This window comes from Cavia porcellus, unplaced genomic scaffold (genome assembly GCF_034190915.1).
Source record: "Cavia porcellus strain 051 isolate PalLab524CR breed Dunkin Hartley unplaced genomic scaffold, mCavPor4.1 scaffold_5, whole genome shotgun sequence".
Classification (NCBI taxonomy): Eukaryota; Metazoa; Chordata; class Mammalia; order Rodentia; family Caviidae; genus Cavia; species Cavia porcellus.
Window position 1 is genome coordinate 103,871,457 of NW_026947488.1, and position 21,604 is coordinate 103,893,060.

At 32.5% G+C, this 21,604-nt stretch overlaps 1 protein-coding gene across 7 annotated transcripts in view; it reads left to right on the top strand.

Moving 5' to 3' along the window:
- The window catches only part of LOC111756384 (igE-binding protein-like), a 154,538-nt gene that overhangs the window by 57,421 nt on the left and 75,513 nt on the right, over positions 1-21,604 (top strand). For 4 of the 7 annotated variants that reach the window (XR_010047700.1, XR_010047701.1, XM_063249405.1 and 1 more), the window contains 2 exons: positions 12,425-12,489; positions 13,826-13,878. The gene's annotated coding sequence lies outside the window, so the exon portion shown is untranslated. Of the gene's footprint in view, positions 1-12,424; positions 12,490-13,825; positions 13,879-16,367; positions 20,353-21,604 lie in introns of those variants that run through there. The other 3 variants (XR_010047698.1, XR_010047699.1, XM_063249407.1) reach the window with 1 other exon arrangement.

Here is a 21,604-nt window from a genome sequence, read left to right on the forward strand (position 1 = left end):
AAAAAAAAGGTACTCTGGGTTAAGCGGGTAGAGTCTGACACTTCTGCCCAAAAGGCGGAGCTTGTTGCTTTGACTGAGAGGCTAAAACTAGCCACGGAAAAGAGGGTAAACATTTTTTTTTACTGAAGACATCCCTTTGCTACTGTACATATACGGGGAAGCCATCTAAAAATGCTCCACAGATTCTAGATTTGCTGGCAGCTGTCTGGCTGCCTCAATGGGTTGCTATTCCTTACAAGGCTCACCCAACCAGAGATGAAAAATAACAACCACATCAGAGGGGTCAACCAAGAAAGTAACTGCTCTGATACTAGTCCTCTGACCTTGTCAGAACTAGTCTACACAAAGAAAGACCTACAGTTGGCATCTCAACTTGGAATAAAGTCTCCCACCCCAAGGGGCTAATACCAGTTACCTGATAAACAAGTACTGTTACTGGAGGCACTAGGGTGGGAGCTGTTTCACCTTGCAGAATTGTTCAGAACTCAGTATTTTATTCCAAAACTCTACAAACTGACCACCTCTTCGAGCTCCAGATGCCCACAGTGCTTGTTAGTCAACTCAGCCAAGAGCTCTGCGTTAGAGACCACCCGACATCAAAAAATTGTTCCAGGAGAACATTGGGAAATAGACTTCATAGACATGGTAAAACTTAATTTACAGGGACACCGCTATCTCTTGGTATTAATAAACACTTTTACTGGCTGAGTAGAGGCTTTCCCTACTAAATCTGAGTCAGCCTTAGTGGTAGTTAAAAGGCTATTACATGAGATCATACCTTAATTTGGCCTCCCACTATCAATGGGGTCCGATAATGGCCTGGCTTTCATAGCCCGAGTCACCCAAAAGTTAGCCCAGGCATTAAAGATTAATTAAAACTCCACTGTGCCTATCAGCCACAAAGCTCAGGGCAAGTAGAACGTATAAACCAAAGTCTCAAGGACATTTTAGCTAAGCTGTCTTCAAAAACTGGCAATAATTGGATGAGCCTTCTTCCCTTTGCACTGTTAAGAGCTAGATATACCCCATATGTTTCTAAAATTTCCCCCTTTAAAGCCATGTTTGGGAGGCCCCCGCCATTGGTTCCAAGATTATCAGAAGACAAATTAGCTGAAATTACTAATCGAGATCTTAAGTCCCTACAGACACTCCAACCTGTGTTGGCCTGGATCCACCAGCTGTTTAGACAAAAACACTTGGACCTGCCTTCAGAGACCAAGGCCTCAAGGACTCCAGTCTTGGTTCGATGTCATCACCATGACTCCCTCGAACCCCACTGGGAAAGACCTTTCACCGTGATGCTCAGTACCCCCACTGCCATCAAAGTAACAGGAAAAACTGCGCGGATTCACTACACTCATGTAAAGCCACTGAAAACAGCAGACAACGAGGGACATACTCAGTGGACTACACAACAGACTGGTAACCCTTAAAGTTAAAAATTGACTAAAACATAGTTAGATTATGCTGGTCATGAACTGTTTTAGCTTGCTTGTTTTGATTTTAATAACATTGATGCCGACCTTACATGGCGGCTTTGGTCCCCCTGTAAACAAAAAAAAAAAAAAAACAATTGTTAAAGATCTTTGTATGAAAGCCCCCTTTAAAAAATGTAAAACGGAATTCTCCCCTATCTCCTTCCCTTGATAAAACCATTAGTGACCTTAATCCTAATCCTAGCCATTGTCCCTTGCCTTATTAACTGGATTACCCAATTCATAAGGGGACAAGTCTCTCAGGTCAAATTAATGGTCATACGTCACCAATATAAACCCCTAGCTACAACAAACCTCTAAGATTAGAGGTCATCCACGAAAAAAAAAAGGGGGGGAATAAAGAGACGAAGAAAGCTCGTTCCATCTGCTGCTTCCCCTCCCCTTCTCCCTTCAAATCCAACTAGGTTAAGTTTTAACTTCCTAAAGGCCATAAAACAAAGGCCTGAGGTACTAGCTCCTGACATCCTGGGTCTTCCCTATCTGGTAGCCCCGTCACAAATTGTGTTAATTACATCAGATTATATTAGATTGTACATTCTTCACAGAAATAGCTTCGTTTATATCATAGTAATACCTGTAACTGTAAATGTGTGTCTTCCTTTTCCCCTGGGTAAAAGATTGATATGTTAATCAATGCTCTCATCTGTAAAGAATTGTAAAATCTTACCCAATTGATATGTTAACCATTGTTGCCCTCTACAAATAAAAAGGTTGTGGTGCTAAAGTAAGGTAATTATGTCAGGAAACTCAGAGATAAAGTCTGCTGACTATGCTAATCAAGATTGGGAAGTATGTCAAAACCAAGCCACACAGGAGCTAGGTGACCTAAAAATAAGCTGTGCAAAACAAGACAGTTAATCAACTCTGACCCACTGGTCGCCCCTCATGATCTGACCAATCACAAATGGACAAATCACCAACTGTTCTGCTCTAACTGCTATGATTGGCTTCTGTAACAATGCTTGCTTGCTTTGCGGTTTTCATCCTTAAAAACACCAGCCTTGCCCCAACTCAGGGTTCTCCGTTTCCACCTGTTTAGAGGACCCCGTGTACACGAAATAATAAAAACCCCATTGTTTTTACATGAGAGCGAGGCCCTTGGAGTCTTCCTCACGACACCGGTCTAACAGTATTTTAGGCTTTACACTTCCTGGTACTATTTTTAAAAGGGAAAGTGTCCAAAGCCCATGAAGGACATAAGGAGAGGGAGATGTAAGAGAGGATAGAACTAGAAATAAAAAGGAAAGGGGCATCTTTGATGCTGTGGAAGCAATGGGGAGCAGGTTCAATGATCTGAGATGAATAAAGCACCTCTGCATGAGATATGAAGAGCTCACAACATTTATTAAGTATAAGAGTGTTGAATCTAAGAGTAAAACAAATAATCTTTTCTACTTATGTAAACTGTATAACTGAAACAATGCAAATAATTCAGTTCTTAGCAAAACCTAACTAACCTAATTATAGTCAGAGTGCTGAAGCTATCAAAGAGGAAGAATAATATATTGCTTTTAATTGAGTAGGCTAGATTCTCCCTTGTTTTGTTATTTTCTAGTCAATAACTCAGTAGTTTTATGGAAAGTCACAACTTCTCAGGTGACTCACTGTTAAGTCTTAGAAACCCAGATGTGAACAGGTAGCTGCATTACCTTCAGTAAGTCAGATCTACACCTGTGTTATCCTTTGATTTCTGGCAATAACAGGTTATAGGGAGGACTATAAAGGACAATCAGATAAAAGTTTCATGCAAGATAACCACACAGAGGTGCTTGGATAAAAATATAAAGGTTCAGTGAGAGTGAATATTACCAGATACATTTTTATAAACATTCACTGTTCATTGTTTGGATAAGATTTTTCAATTCCTGTTCTCTAGATTTGTCTTTTAGGTACTGGTCTTCTTAATTTGTCCTAAATGTAAGTTCAATTAGGATATTCTGCAGCTTGGTTGTTTGGCTTTTGTTGTTGTCGTTACTAGCAAAAACAGTTCTGAGCTTTTAAGTTTATTTTTCATCAGAATTAAAATGGAGTGGTTTGTTTTGTTGAAAAGACAGAAACATACTGTCAAGAAGATACTATTTTCTAGGGAGTTATAGAGAGCTGGAGGGTACGAGATTAGAATTTCTAGACTTGATTTTTTTCTAATTGAAGAAAGTTCTTTAGCCTATGTTCTATTAACTTGTCTTCCAAAATAATATTTTCAGACTCTCAAATTTAAAGCTTAGTTCCCATTCTTTATCATTCTCATAATAAGTATTAAAAACAAGGAAACAACAGAATTAGGAATAGGTACAAGACAAAATGCTATCAGTGCAGTCAAATAAATCTTGATCTTATATCAGATAAATCTGTTTTCATTATTTTTAAGGAGGTGTGATCCTTTTTGGAAGATGTTATTCTAAAAACAGTGCATAGAGACATACTAGGGTTAAATAATACATGGTTAAAACAATCTGCACTTTTATGCAACTAAACATTGATTCTAAATCAGTATGGGGACAGATACTTATACACAATATACTGATTTCGAAGTGTTCTTTATATTTTGCCATTCAAAAATACACAATTTTGTCAAAAGCAAATCAGTGAATTTGAGGTATTGAAAGTTTAAAGCACATTAACTACATAAACTCAGACTGTTTACAGCTCAATGTATATTATTAATGCATTTGTTAATATCTCTATCATTATGTTTTCTTTAATTTTATCTTGTCTTGATACCCAAATATGTTCCCTTTATTTGTTTGTGGTAGGGTGTATTATGGTCACTGAAAAGTAGACTTTAAGAAGACTCTAAGCTTACCTGTTACCCAACTTACTGTTTAAAAATGTAGTGCTTGTTGTTACCCGATAGATTACAAACCCTGCAGGGGTTTAGAGACTCTAAATTGAATTACTCTCTGGAGAAAATCTGTTCAAGAAAATTCCCCAAATATTATTTTATGTTACAATTTCCTGAACTCTTTAAGAATATGGGGAAATTTTAGGACTCGATTCATGTACCAGTATTTGATTTTTAAAACAAAATTAATCTTAATACTTTCTTGGTGGGTTAATTTACTTCCTCATCTAAGTTTTCAAAGTATTTCACAAGTGAAATCTCATTCTCTTTTGTTCCATTTGAATAAAGCTGGTCTGTTGTGTACCATAAATCACTGCACTATTTTAAAACTATTATCCCTTAAGTTTAATAAAAGGATAAAGGCTTGATAAATTGTTCAAAGACAAAAATGACATTGTCCTCTTTAATCTTAGGTAGCCATTGTTTCATCTATAATACAGTGTTATAAAAGATCTCTACTTAAAAGGCCTTTAAAACAGTGAAATTCTCTTATCATCCCTCAAAGAATAAAGAAAACAGTAATAAATTGAAAGACATTTTCAGGAAAAGTATGTTGGAAACTTTTTTACAAGGGAAATTTTTTTTACATTGGAAAATTTTGTGTAGTTTTCTAAGCATTCTATGTATTATGTAGCCTGTTAAGTAAAAATACGTATTTTCAAATTTTTATTTTGATATCAACCTTTTATTTTGGTTAAATTTCTTATATGAATAAGTAGCTATAGTTTCAGTTGTACTTTTTAAAATAATGTTAATATTACTTTATAAAACATTGCTGCTAAATTTAAGATGAAAAGGATTGGATTTTTCATTGAAGTTAGTAATGTAACTTGCTTCTCCTGCTGGGCTTTCAATAATTTTGCATCTGGTAGGGACTAGATAACTTTTGTTTAAAACCAGCAGGAGGAGGTCTCATCTTGCTGGGTTTCACATAATTAGTGTATCTTGGTAATGGTAAACTTGAATTTGTGGTGATTTTGTGTTTAACACAAGTGATAAAATTAAAATACTTACCACATATAGTGATATTCACAGATCTCAGGACACTCAGTTTAAGTTTAATGTCAAAGTACTATTCACTTGTCTGATGCAAATTTGAAATTTTATGCTTAGGAATTTTTAAAGGTCCTTGCTATTTAAGAAAACAAAGCACTAAGATGAGTCTTATTTCTGGTGCTACTAAGGAAAACATTGACACACACACACACACACACACACACACACACACACACACACACAAATCCCTAAAACTCTCTTCCTAAGCATCTATATTTTTTGTAAGTACATACACATTTTCTTTTTTTGTTTTAAAATGCATACAGTTCACAGTTTATAACTGAATACTAAATAAAATAACTCATGCATTAGAAAGAACAGTAATATATAAAATAATTCATTAAATAGTTTGTATTAATTTCTATGTACAGCTAATGAAAAGGAAATTGATATCAATACATAGTCAAGAATTCCAAATACTGTTTCCAGTAGTTCCCTTATTTTAATACCATTTGTAGGTAATAACTTTGAATAGTCTATATGAAGCTTTAATGAGAAATTTAGATTCAGACTTAGAAAGACAAAATCTTAAAAAGAAATAGACATGTTTCTCTTCATCTATAGAAGTAAAAATAAAGACAGTAAATAAGGTTTTGTATTTGATCTTAAAGTAAGAGCAACATTTTTTTAAAACAACACTTTAAAAAAGTTTGGTGTGTGAAAATTAAAAGTAGTGATATTTGTTGAAATACAAATATATCACTTTGTGATGTCAAGGAATACTATATAACACCTCTGAGCCTGAATTTTCCCATCTATAATTTGAGAAATGAGGATAGAGACAGACAGACAGACACAGATTCAGAATGGAAAAATAAATAGCATGATTAAATAATGGGTGCAGCACTTAAATGAACATCTTTGCATAGAAGACGTGCAAGTGGCTAATTGAAAAGATCCTCAGCATTAAATCTCCAGAGATATGCAAATCAAAAAGAATGAAAAATCAGATCACCCTGTTAGGACAGCTATTGTCAAAAATTTAAGAGTTACCAAGTGTTGGCAGCAATATGAAGTAGAAAGAACAAGCCTTTTTAATTTTTTAACACAGTGTTAATTGGCACAGCTATTACATAAAAAAGCCCTGAGTGGCCCCAAAACATATAGAACCACCATGTATGATCTGGTTATTACATTTCAGGATATATACTCAGAAGAAGTTAAATCAGGAACTTAGATATTTATACTTCATGTTCTTTGCAGCGTTATTCACAATAAAAATGATAGGAAAACAGATGTCATCAAGTTAAATGGATAAATAAACTTTGGTAGGCAAACAATGGAATCTTATCCTGCCTTTAAAAAAATAAAATTCTGTTCCATTGACAATATGGATGGACTTGGAGAATATTATGCTAAATTAAATAAGCTAGTCAGGAAAGAACACATACAGCAAGAATTTATTTAGATGAAGTGTCTTGAATTGAATTAGAATCTGAGGGCAAAATCATGGTTGGCAGGACCTGAGGGAGGAAGGAGAAGATGAGGAGATACTGTTTATGATACAAAGTTTCAAATATGGGAAGTAAATAAATTCAAGAAATATGTTGTCCCTAGTAGACATTGATATATCTTTGCTATTTTCCTACATTAGCAATACAGTATATGTAATTTAAAAATTTATTGTGGGTAAAACTTATATGAAATGTCTTTCTAAACAACAAAAAGGACCTGAAAACAAACAAAAAATGAAGATGAGGAAACATTTGGAGGAGGTAGATATGTTTATTTTAGATGTGGCAGTGGTTTAATGAATGCACATGTGTGTCCGAACTCTTCAAATTTTATACATTATGTACAGTGTCTTGTATATCAACTATACCTTAATAAAGCTCTTTTTAAAGTAAAGTTTTTCAATGATTATAAATACGGAATGCAATGTATAGACAGCAGCCACATTAAAGGAAATTTAGATTCTTACTAAAATAGAGAAAAATCATTGTTCTTTATAAAAACCAGATAAAGTAGGATGATAAAATATGGGTGTTTTTCAATTTAAGTATTCATTTTAAGTGATATAGAAAACCATAACAGTTGTTCCTATCCAGTTGCTAGCATGTAATATTTTAATACATTATTCAATATTTAAGTCAGATTAACAAATCTGTTTCATTAAAATGTTTATTCTATAATGAAAGCATTGAAAACCTTTCTTGTAGCCTTTTAAAATGTACAGAACATTGTTGACATTTAGTAGTTAATCTGCAAAAGTGCATCAAGACTTCATTCTCGTGTCTGAGTGTAATTTAGTTCCTGTTTTTAATCCACCTTTTCTCATTTCTTCTCCGCATACTTCTGTGGCCTCTGGTAGCCACTGTTTTACTCTCAACTTCTCTAGATTGGTTTTTGAGATTCCGTATATGAGTGAGTTTATGAAACACTCATGCTTCTCTACCTGGCGTTTTTCATTCTACCCTGTTACCACACGGGACTTCATTATTTCCTGGGGCTGAGGAGTATTTCTGTGTGCATATTACATCTTCTTATCCAGTTTATCAAATGCTTCCATTTCTTGACGATTGTGAATAGTGTTAAAATGAGCACAGGCAAGCATATGTATCTTTGATATACACGTTTCATAACGATTTGTTTGAAATGGAAACAATGATGGAGCATTTTGGGGATTAAAGAAGAATGTACATAGACATTCATTACTACAATGATTGAGAATCAATATTGTCACATTTACTGCTAGTTAGGGAACTGGGGAAGTATTTCAGAAGTAAAAATGCACTCATAATTAAAGTTCCATTTTAGAGTAACAAAGAACATACTGATATTACAGACTTCTGAATTATTTAAAATACTTTATCCCACAGCTTTAAAAGTATTTCTATTCAATAACAAAATAGAGCTTTTTTTCATAGTTGTTATAATGATGTACTCAGGTTTTTCTCTAATTGGTGGAATTATTTCTGTTGCACTGAATGAACCCAGATTGTGTGTGTGTGTGTGTGTGTGTGTGTGTGTGTGTGTATGTGTGTGTGTGTTGCTTATATCTTACGTTTCCTGAACTTTATTATTTTTGTTACATCTAAGGTTTTTAATTTTATGTTCAGATGGAGTAAGTTGAACTATAAAGATAAGCTTTTTAAAAACTATAGCCTTTGATTTCTCCTTTTATTTCTTTCTGTGATTTTAACAGCCTTGGAAAACAATTAGCAAGATATATTAATTCATTAGGAGTAGCAAATGGTGTACTACATTCATTCATTCTTCTTCATTTATTAACTAGAGTATTTCTATAAGAGAAATGTCCATTAACTATTTTGTTAAGCAGAGATAGTTTGTACAGAGAAAGCAAAATGCATGTTTTGTTCTTATCAATTTCTTTACCAGTTTTTAAAGTAATGTTTTTCTAACATTCTGCCAAAGCTACCATGAGATATCTACTAACATTTGCATGTGTGAATTTAAGTATATTTTAAAGTTTAAGATTTCAGTCACTACCCTCATCTAAGATCAACTTATTTGTTATTGTAGCCCTTTGAAAATTCATTCCCATCTGCTTTTGTTTTGTCCCTAGTAGACATTGATACCTCTTTGCTATTTTGCCAATATTATGCCTATAAAAGACCACCAGTGAATTTGGCTAACTAAATATAAAAATAACAGTAGGTTGAACAGCAATTTGATCCAGCCTCTTACCTACTAATTTAAAGGAAATACAGTAAATGATAAAGCATGTGTAATGGTATCTCGTGTAATACAAAACATTCTAGTTTTTTTTTCTTTCATAGTAAATAAACTTTTTAAATGTTAAAAGTGATGATTTATTGTTTTTCTTTAAGGAAAATTAATTTTAAAATAATGAGATACTGTGTGGCATATCTGTTGGAAGGAGTTTAAAATACCAGACAATCGGCCTGATATGTGGAAAAACTGCTGTTGGGAAAATAACATTTCATACCATTTGGGAATTCATTTTGAAAGATAGTTCTAGAAATAAGTATTTTGCGTATAATCCAGGGATCATACTTCTAATTATTTCCCCTGGAGTAATAAGAGCCTTAAGTTCATATAAAAACCTACAAGTGAAAGTTTACTATGACTTTATATGCGAGTGGTACTTGAAAAAAATATGTGAATGTTTAAATTTAAAGAAATTACAGTGAAAGACTCATTACCATTGATGTCCCTTAAAATACCCTCTCCCTCATTTTTTAAAAATTATATTTAAAGGAGAAAAAAATAAACAGGACAGTATAAGGGTAAAAGTAACACAGAATTAAAAAACAGTAAAAAATCACTAGTTAATAGATTACATATTGTCATCTTAGAAATAGTTGTTCAAGTTACAGGATTAAAGCATACAAGGTGGACATTCAAACAGTGAGACTGTAAACAGTTGTGTTCAGTGATCCAACAAAAACTTAGTAATATGATCATCTATCTTAACACTCCTAAACGCACTTGCAGTTGTATCCTTTAGAGCACTTTTTTCCTCTCTTTTTTACAACAACATTTACACATTTTTCCTCTCCCCCATTTTGAACAGACGTATTCTATCATTCTTGCCATTTTCTGAAATAGTCCAGCAAGTCCTCTTTCATGAGTGTCCTTGGAGGAGTGACTGACGATACAGTAAATGCTGCTGCCAGGTGCCATCTGTGGGAGTCAGATAAATGAAAACACTACCTTGTGTTCATAACCACTTTATTCATCAGACCTGGTCCAGTGCAAAATCTGACTTACCATCAAAGACAAAATGGCCATGGAAGGTAACCATTTTAAATTGACTCAGGATGTCCGGACAACCATGATAGCACAACTGTGATACTCACAAGAGAGGACTTTTGAAACTGGTAAGAATGAAGAGAAAATATTTTTGAGGGTGAATAAAGGCAGTGCATCATTTACTGTAAAGTTATTTTAAATTTAAACACACATATTAAGTGACTCACATGTTTATCAGCTAGCAAATCCCGTACACTGAAATAATTTCAGCAATAAACTGTAATTATTAGGGGCTGGGGATTTAGCTCAATGGCATAAGTACCTGCCTTGCAAGCAGGCAGTCGTGAGTTCAATTCCCAGTACCGATAAAAAGGAAAAAGACAAAAAAAGTAATTATTAGTGCTTCAAGGCAGTAAAAATGTTTCTCAGATGCATTATACCTGAAAGAAACCAAATTCAAAAGAATACATGGTAAATTGTTTCTGCATTTGATATTTAGGAAAAGTCAGCTCGAGGGGCAGAAATTCGATTAGTCATTGCCTGATTATGGGAAGGAAAATGGATCACTGTAGAGGGCCACAAGGAGCATTTAAGGGAGATTGAGAGTATTTTATAGCTTGATCATAGCCATAACTTACAAAGATGTGGATATTTTGTCACAGTACATAGAAATACACCTTTAACATACTGAACACACTTTAGTCAACCTGAAAATTATAATAAGAAATTTTTAAAAGCAATCTCACTGTAATGTAGAGCAGTATTTTGATTTTGGTTTCTGGGGAATTAATAAAACATTAAAAGTATTTGATGACATTAAGTAATTGCTATCTGTGTTAATGTACTAAAAATAATTCTAGCAAAAATCTTTATTTTAGAAATACACACATGGTGACAGTTTTACAGAGTAAATGATTTGACTACTGAAATTTGCTTCAAAAAGTCTTGCACTGGGAGAGTAGCTATGGATGAAATAAATAGAACATAAATTGGTGTTTAATAAAATGATAATGAGTTGTGATTTTAAAAACTATTTTCTCCTAAAACATTTGAGAATTTTCTACATAAAATTTAATTGAAAAAATATAGTTGAGTTTTACCAGTTTGAATATTCAGTAATGAGTATACAGCGTTTACCACAGAAATTTAATACTAGGTGCATCTTTTATAACATGTCCCTGAAATACATTACAGTGGCTCAATTAAGTAGAACTACAAAATTCTTGTAGACAAAAAAACAGGTGGTAAATAATGAACTAACAATGGCATTTTTCAACACTGCACTTAAAGAATCCTTCCTCATTGCAAGGTGAACCGAACCCAATAATGAGCTACATAAGCATTGTCTCCTCAGTGTGTAGCCTGTTGCCTGCCCTACCTTGTGCCTGTGATCCAGCGCTGGAAAAAGTATAGAGCTGCTAAATTTTGATAGTTACATATTTTTCTACTGTAAACATAGCAAAAATACTCTTAGCTCCTCTCTGTCTTTCTAGATTTGTTTTTGTCCTCCTACTTTGCCGGTATAATCCCCATTCCTATTTCAGACTCCAGAGGAATTTTTTTAAATTCCTGTCTGTCTGTCAGTCATCACATCTAATTGAAGACCATCTTGTTTTGGCCTAGCTCAGGTTTAATCTTCTTCGTGAATTCTTCCAGATTAGCATTTCAACCTTGGCTTAATCGCCAGTGTATTTTATAATTGTCCATTTTATCATTTAATATAGTTTATTCTTGTTATTTGTTTAGTAGATGTTTTTTGACCAGATGATGGTTACTCTAGGTTAGTGAAAGAAAGGGGTATAGCTTTAATTTTGCTTTTCCATCTTTTAGCAAATAGTATATTACCTATTATTTGCAGTAATGGCGTCTGCTCTTGAGCATAGTGTTCTTTTCATAAGTGTTTTCATACTTTGCTGTTTATTAATGTACATTTAATAATATTAGAAAGAAACCTTTTAAATATGTTTTTATTAATGTTGACTGAAAAGACTATTAGAATAGGAAAGTAAGCAAAGTTGTATATTTCCTTAGTTTAAAGTTAATATTAGTTTTAAGAATCTGTTAGTAAAAATGATTCTTTAAATTGTATCATTTAGCTATTTTACTCAGCATTGTTAAACCTAAATCCATTTGGAATTATCACCATGCATTTTATCATGACTCAATGTTGTCATTATGCACACATATTTCATACATATGGAAAAAATTTAGAATACTATAACTTGTGAAATGTGATGAATAAGATATTAATGATTATTGATGATTTAAATAACAAAAATACATTAATTATTCAAATAATTTAATGTATTTTTTAGTTGAGAAATTCATGCAAGCTTTATCTGTTCACTTGCAGTTGTGTTGCTTGATACAACCACTGTGCTGGGTGAACCAGGATGGAAGACCTATCCATTAAATGGGGTGAGTTTAAGTATGTTAAAATTCTCATCCTCTTTAGGTTTTAGGACCTGGGATAAATGAAATAACAGATTTTTGGTACTCTTTTATATCCTTTTTGGTATTTAAAATCATGTGAAAAAGATTAAACTATAAATGACAAGTTGATGGGACTTATATATAAACATTCTGTTTTCTTCTATATTATAGTAACTGTTGTGTTTTACACATAGTAATGTTAGAATTCTGCTTATACAAATTTTCCTCAGAAATAAATTTCAATATGTAATATCAGGACATTTTTCTTTATAAATGTTACATACGGTAATTATGAATTTGGAAAAATAAAGTTTTATAAGCAGATTGTAAAACTATTAACAATTTGGATTTTAATACACTAGGACTCTATTAAAATAGTATTTTAATTTGGCAGAAAGATACTTTGTGCTTAGTTTTTTGTTAACTCTAAATAGTTGCTTTTGAAAGCTTACAAAAATGTATAATTTTTGTAATACTGTTTTCCAGAAAGTAACATTTTACCTATGATAGTACTTGAATTTTTATGTTTTATCTTTTCTGCAGCTTTTCATAATACCTTTTTTATATCAACCTAAAATGAAAGAGCTCTTTTGAAGATTTTTAGGTTTTTTTTCTATTTAAAAAATATTCACTGATAAAAACAGATGTTTTCTGCTACATCTCTTTTAACTTTTTTTCTTGGAAATTGTATTTTTGTATCATATCCTTTGATATTATTTACCTTGTTTTTTGTAGTGTATCTCCAAATTTAAATCTGGAAATTAGATATGATTTTAATTTATCATGTTACTAAAATGTTGTTTGAATTTAATATTTTAATCAAAAGTTATTCATTAAATGTGCATTTTTAAAAATCCTATGAAGAGTTGAATCTTCCTCTCTTTAACATCTTATTTGCTTTAGATTTATTTTATATTCTGTGATTTTATTATTTTTTATTTTCTTTTTTATAGTAGATAGTTCATTAAACTACCTCTGAAAAATAACCTTTTAATGTAAGATGTGATTTTTTCCTTTTTTTATGAAAATTAGTAACCACCAATATGTAGTGTTTGTCATTAAGAAGTTAATGAATCTTTTATGTGGTATACTCTTTCAATATCTACATAATTTGAAAAAAAATATGTATTTATATATATTCTCAGTAAACAAAACAATTTCTAAGTTCTTAACCAATAAGTAGATAGTTCAGAACTCCTATTTTTTGTTTACTAAAAATAGATAAAATTTTACCACTGGCTTCATAGTATCATAGATAAAAATCATTTGTGGGGGAAAAAGCTTTTGATCTTCTCTGCTAATTATGTGCCTGTTGATTAAGCTTTATTTCAGAGAAAACTCGTAGCCAGGAGAGGCATAGACTTACAGCCACAGGTGAGATTGCCGCTATCAGTCTGATTTTGATTTTGTTTCCTAAACTACTTTTAATGCGTTACGGAGAGATAGGGCAGAATTGTTTGAGGAAATGTCGCTTATGCTACAGTTTTCTGTTTGATAGACACAGTCCCTAACATTTCACATTTTAACTTTAGCAATGGTCCTTTGAAGTTTGCCTTACTTCTGTTTCTCCAGTGGAGAATCCTAGTTATAAAAAAAAAAAAAAAAAACACAACAACATAAAATACCAACAGATATTTGGTGTTTTATAATAACAATAGCTAAGTAGTAAATAATAAATTCTCATGCTAAGATAATTCTGACTCATGTGGGAATACTTTTCACTTTTGTGTTATATTTGACTAATAGATTTTTCCCATTGATAATTTTAATGGTAGTATAAAATACACAGTTTGGGCACTGCATGTTAATATTACCTGAAGGAAAAGGAGGACTAAAGGAAAGAGAAGACTGTATTAGAAAATAAGTGACAAAGTAAAGGAAAGGGTGATCAAAATTTATTATTTATCACATACTAGACTTTGCTTCAAACATTTTACTCACATTAGTCCTATATATCAAGTGTAACTTATCCTAATTTATAGATGCAAAATTTAAACTCAGATATGTTAAATAATTTTTGCAAGGTCACAGAGCTAGGAAATAGTACAACAAAAACCCTTAGAAGGACTTGCCCTAATCTTGAACACTTATGGATGGTTATTTCACAGCAAGTTATTTTTTACTTTTTCTAAGATTCTGCTCTGTAAGAATAAAGACTGATGACCTGTGAAATCAAATTATGGAGGGGGGAACTATCACATGAATTCAAGCATTAAAAAGTAGGTTAAATACATAATTAAATTGAAATATTATGAATAATATGAGCTATATTACTTTTAGATTATCCCCCAGAAACATATATGGAAATTGTTAACAGTAGGAATATTTGAAAACTGGAGAACATGGACTAATTTTATAACACATGTAGATGAGGCAGTATAACCTAATCCTAACCTTAAATAAAAGGGAATAGAGAGAAATAGTATTTGTTATTTGTATGCAGAGAATTAACTATTTAATGGAGTTTTCCTTCATGCACCTACAGACTAAAACAAGAAGGAAATAATCACTAAGAAAGAACTTTAAAAGAAACTACTAAAATGCAAAAGTTAAAACAATCTAGATATAAAAGATTAAATAACTTAAAACTCCATGGGGCCCATATATCAGTTTATAATATTTAAACTATTATTGAGACACACTTTAAAATTTTTTCATTAAATGTATATTAAGTAGCATATAATTTTAAAATTCCCTTTCATTGACCCATGCTAATATAAGTGGCCATTTTTAACTATTTTAGACACAACTTCAGTTGATTTATGAATATCTTGTGAGTGACAAAACTATGCAATCATAGTAGAGAATTTGTAGTGTAAAGTTTATCTGATGTTTCTGTGAAAATGTGTTTTCTAGGAGTATTTTAGTTGGAAATATTGTCTTAATGTAAAGACTAACACTATTTGTACACACCTATAAAGCACTACGTAAAACATAGGAAATTAATCCATATTTCCATAAGTCAGTCTGTGTGCCTCTACCTTTCTCTTTCCTCTCCATTTAAAGTAGCCATTTGGACAGTGGTATCCTGCCATTGGAGTTATTTGGGTAGATACTCAGAGCATGCCTGTGAACAAAATCATCCCTGGCCATTTTATTAGGAGTTGAGCCACTCTTTTTAGTAAATTTGGAAAATAATCCTGAGCAAATAGCATAACTTTAGGTTTCAAAAATGAAAACAGAATATAATAATTTTCTGAAACATTTTCTTGTGTCATCAATTACTAAATAATTCATTTTAAAAAGTATTTCCTATAACTTAATTTAGCAAAGTTGTATATTATGTTTCTTTGTGCCATGTGCCCTGTTAGTAGACTTATAGGAGATATTCTAGCCTAAAACATTCTTGGTTTATAGCAATCAGACTACACAACAGAAAGTGTCCTCATGTAGTTTTTGTAATTTTTTGTGAAAGAATATTAAGAGGAAGAGTTAATTATAGTGATAGAAAATTGAGAGTGAGGAGAAAAAGTCACCTCCTTTTTATAAACTCTGCAACACATCTGGAAAAGAGCCACCTTTTCAGGGAAACAGAATGGCTGTCTCAAAGGTATGAAAATATGAAATGTGCACTCTTTATGTGCATTATTTGTGACTCCTGTACATCAGTTCTTACAGAATTCTTAATGCACAGAAAGCTTTAGTAATGCTGAGAGTCATTTGTCTTGCCAGAATGCGAGGATCTGGTAAAAAGTTAGGCTGTGATCATGGGCAAAATCATGCAGTGAAAGAATTTTAGTATCTTAGTTGATCTAAATACTACATTTCTCAGATCCAACAAGTAAGAGTAAAAAAATTTTAAAAATAACCTTACTGGATATTGCAAAAATTACTGAAGTACTATATCCTTTTGTTTAATACAGTAATTTGGGCTCTCAGAAATGAATGACCCTCTTGGAAATTGGAAAGAAAAGGTGCTCAAAATACAGATCACATGACATTGCTGATACTGGGAATGAAGTAAAACTGACTAATTTCTGAAGATTATAGTTGAAGCTTAGTTTTATAAGAGATAAATACATCAGGGAATTGAGGAACTACTGTTCCTTAAATTTTCACACTGTATTCTCTTTTGCTTTTTGTTTTCTGCCACCTTTTTTTCCTCTTAAATAAAAAAAAAAGAATTCTGTGTTGAATATTTCAAAAATACTTACAAACTCCAGCAAAGTAATATGTTAACAAACAAAAGAATGTGCATAAATAAATTTTTCTTTATAACACAATAGGTGTTCTAAATTAATACTGAAGCATTTTTACATCCATTAAATATAGGTGAATGCTTTGTCTTTGTGTTTACTACGAAGAACTAATCCTAAATCTTACTCTAGTAAATCCCAAATCTTACTCTTGTAAACCCTAAATCTTACTCTGAAAAAATTGAAGGACTAGCTTTAGTTCTTTAAGACTTCTAAAAGTGAGATGATTTTAATGCTAATTAAACCAAAACACAGAGACACACAGATCCAGTGTATGCAGTAATTGTATAGAATAAGAAATTGAAGAATATATATCCTTAAATTATTCTCCTGTTCTTAAAATAAATAATATAAATGTTTTAAAACATTAACTCTTGTGTCTATTCTTTTCTTTTTGATCTTTTTACTTATTTGATTTAGTTTTAGCCATTGTAGAACATTATAAAGGATAAATTATAGTAATAGCAACAGAATCTGTAGTTAAGAATAATATTCAAAATCCTTAATAACCATTACCGATTATGCCCCACTTTATGTCACACAACAGTGAGTATCTCATATTGGAGTACTGTGGCTATTAACTCGAACTGGTAGTAAGCAGTTACTCTGAACCAGAGAAATAAAAGGCTTTTTACAGTATAGAAAGAATTTTATAATTAAAACTCTATTTTCTTTTCTTTGAGCTTCAGTAATTACGTTTGATAACTTTTAAAATTTAATAGCTATGTGGTTTTCTTTAAAATTTTGGTACTGTAAAAAGATAAGCAGCTTTTTAAAAATAGCCATATACTGGTTATTAGGGATAATTATAATTGAATGAAATCTGATAATTACTATATATCATTTCATAATAATTTTTGGATACTGTTTAATTTATACCTAAAATTACATATAATACTATGCTTATTATTGACAGAACTTGATTTTAAGCACTCCATCAACTCATTTGAAACAGTAATGTCATCATTTATTTTAACATACAATAACATTTTAGCGAAAAAATATTTTTCATCTCTGTTGTTTTTCACTTTTGATTACCAGAAAGCAAGTTTTAAAAGTTGTGCTTAATGTATATATGGTAAGACATATTTTTTACATTATTAAACTGATTTAATTTTCAACAGAACAATATGAATGAAATTATCAAAAAGTATGGGGAAAAATACAGTGTCACATAGACCAGTTGTGGCAAACCTATCTGTTGCAGCCAGCTATTTGTTATCATTGAAAGCTCTAAAAGACTCAACATCGCTGGTATAGATCATTCCACATTTTTCTGCCAGCGTGCCTCTGGCACATGCTTATAACAGCCTCTGAGTACTTGGATGGATGAAAACAGTGAACTGAATCCTAGAGAAACAATTCCTTAGGTACCTTTTTGAGCCAGGCCCAGAGCCTCAAATGGAAAGTTTATACTTTGACACCAGGCCCAGTAAGGCCACACCCTCAGTGACATCCCTCATCCAAACAGAGTTCACCTCCCAAGGTAGAGGATGAAACAGATACCCCTTCTTACCACCAAGAGATAAGAATGTATAGGCTGGGTCTGAGAGAAATAACAAGAAGTAAATGAATCCAATTTTCCCTCCCCATGACCTGTCACAGGCATGCAAGTCCTGGGTAGAGAACAAGCCAAATGCACCCTACCCATGACTGGCACAAACCATGCTGGGCCTAGGGGAAGTAACACGAAGAAAAAGAAATCAATTCACCCTTCCTGTGAGCCAACTGGTTGAGCCAACTAACAATATGACTGTGACTGTGGGTTAGGATACCTTGGAAGAGTTAATAGATTTGTTTCTTGTGGGGCACTGTCAAATGAGAAGGGAGTCGGATTGCATCAGAAGTGACAAGAGCAAGGGAAACTGCTTGAGAAAAGAAAAATATATAATTTTCCAGAAAATTCACATTGAAGAGTTTGGCAGAATGTTTTGCAAATACTACTAGCTGCTTATATCTTGGAAACAGACCCAAGCACAGCAATGCTTTTAATAACAGAAGCTAAACTCCCTTATGCCTTATCTTCATGTAGGGATTAAAGCATATATGATGAAATCAGGCCAGGGTGATATTTCCACTGTCCCCTCCCAGATCTATACTGAAGCTATTTCATTAACACATGTTCTTAAAACTTATTCATAGGCTCTAAGTCTATGCACCTTTGAAAAGTCTTCCCTATAAATACATGAGGCTTTGAAAGGACATGGGGATCCAAGCCAAAAGATAGATTACTTATAAGTATGTATGTAAGCAGAGTAAAGAATTCTCTATCAATTGCTGTTGGTCCTCCATTGAATCAAATGACCAATGGAATTTTGATGAGACAGGCACATTCCTTTTTGTAGACAGATATCTGGTTGTGTTGGATCAAGTAACTATCAAGTTATTGAGGTGTCATGGCCAGTGCTGCTCTCTGGCAGAAACATAAAACTTCCTCAGTTGAAACTGGCTCCTAGATGCAGAAAAGTTTCCCTTTGTCTACTATACTTTGTCTCTTTACTATTCAGTTGGAAATTCCACATTTTATTCCAAACTGTTGGGAAACATTATCATTAGACTGCACATCTTCTAAATATCAGGCCTATTGCTTTGAACAACTTTTTGCCTTTTCTGGATGAGGAAAACAGCTATCAAGGAAATGATTTGCATATGTGCGTGACATTTGCTGATTAAGAGTAAGGTAGAGATTTAGTCAGCCTTTTAACTTTCATGTGGAAGAAGACAAATAAATATGCCTTTATTCACAAGTAAATTGTGATTATTAGGTGATGGATATAAATTTAACACATGAACTTCAAAAACATATAAATCTTAAAATGGATTTAAAATAAGTAGTCACGTCTTAGTGGTATAAAACATTGTTTAAATGATTAGGCAAATAACTGATATGTCTTAGAGACTTTTTCACCATAAAACACAGAGTAGGATTTTTCTCCAAGCCATTATTACCAATTGGTCACTAGAAGTGACCTCCTTTGTAGGCGGGATATTGTTCAAAAATTTTCAATTCATTTTTTGGTATTTGCCTGACTTTCAAAGAACTACAAAGAATTAATTTAGTAGTAAACTGTGCTTTCTCCTTTAAATAGGTTGTTATGCCTGAGATCAATCATATCTTATCCTTACATAAACATTTATGTAGATACACAAATTTCTGGAGAAGAAAAATTACACACAATTTTGAGCAAAGATGGTTTTGTCAGATTTTATCTTCTGAGCTCATTTTGGATGGAGTCAACCTGCTGTAGAGTGGAATCTCCTTATGGAATAATTTTGGGATATAAAAATCAAATAGAAATTAGTGCAAATACCTGCTATTTTATTCTTTCTAAAAATGATCAATTTAAGATCAATATGCCTTACTCCTTTGGAATATATTCTTAAACACTGCAAAATATTTTATCTTTCAATTGTGAAAATGTGACTTTTGAGGGCCAGTGCTTCATCCCAGTGTCACAAGAGCTTGCCTGGAAAACACAAGATCATGAGTTGAATCCCTGACACCAAAAAAAAAAAAAAAAATTGCCATTTGCTATTTCCTGACCCTTAACAGGAGCAACAGCCTTTCTAGAGGCAAAATGTAAATGACAGAGAATAATTAACCATGGTGCCTGACCATAACTAAGGTTATATTTTGGAAAATTTGACAGAAGTTCAGAGTCGCCTTATGTTCAACCTTTCTTCACAAAATAAGTATTATTTTTCCCAAACTATAATTGTGTCATATGAAACTCCCTAAATTCATGATTCTCTCTCTTTCTCACTGATGTAAAGCAGTTTAAACTTAATCTAGGAAAGTTTCAGATGACACTGATAAATACATTAATATCTATAGATGACTTCCTCAGATCTCTGAGCTACACTGGAAAGATTTAATATAACTTTTAAACATTGATTTACTGAAAGACAAGCAGAAATTTAAGCTGGTATTACATCAGGGATTAATGTCACATTGTTTAGTTGAGAAGACTAGAAGACAGCTAGGAATATAAACAGTTCTCACTCGAGGCTAAGCAACACTTACCCATGAAATTGATTTGTCTAACAGGGGCATAGGTCATCAAAATACGAGACACTTTCATGTATTCATGCTTGAAGGTCTGAAAAGGTCAAGCACATAAAATCAAGCCCTTCAATTGTTTTAAGTGGTCAGTTTTTTAGCAATCATACTACATTAAATAAAAAATTAAAACTGCTCTTCATTCGTAGATTTTTGTAGAGGTATTGGAAAAATGTATGCCCATAGATCCATCCTAAAAAAACAATATACATGGAAATAGATCTAACAAATTAAAAGACCTCTTCTTGAAAACTATTGCTTTCTAAAAGATAGATGGAAAAAGATATAAAAAATGGGTTGATATCTGTTATTCTTGTGGCAGAAGAATGAATATTGTAAAAATATTCATGCTTCCAGAGCAATTATAGAGATTTAATGCAATGCATAGAAAAATTATGGCAGCATATCTCACAAAATTAGAGAAAATATTCTAAAATTTATTTGGAATCAGAAAAGACCTAGAATACCAGAAATATTTCTGAGAACAAAGCAAGGCAAGGGACATCACAATCTCTGACTTGAAATGGGACTGCAAAGCTACTGTGATTAAAAGAAAACATTTTGCTATTGGCAAAGCAGAAGAAAATCACCCAAGAATCAGTGGAACGATTTGGAATATGCAGAAATACTTTCAAGCACAATCAGTCAGCTTATCTTTGAAAATGGAGCCATAGACTTTCTCTAGAAGAATGAAAACCCCATAAATGGTTTTGGAAAATCTGGCTCCCACATCCTGAAAATTAAAACCAAATCTATGTTTTCCAGCATGCACTAAATTATAGTTGAAGTAGATCAAATATATAAATAGTAAAATCAAAACCCTAAATGTACAGGCAGATAGAAT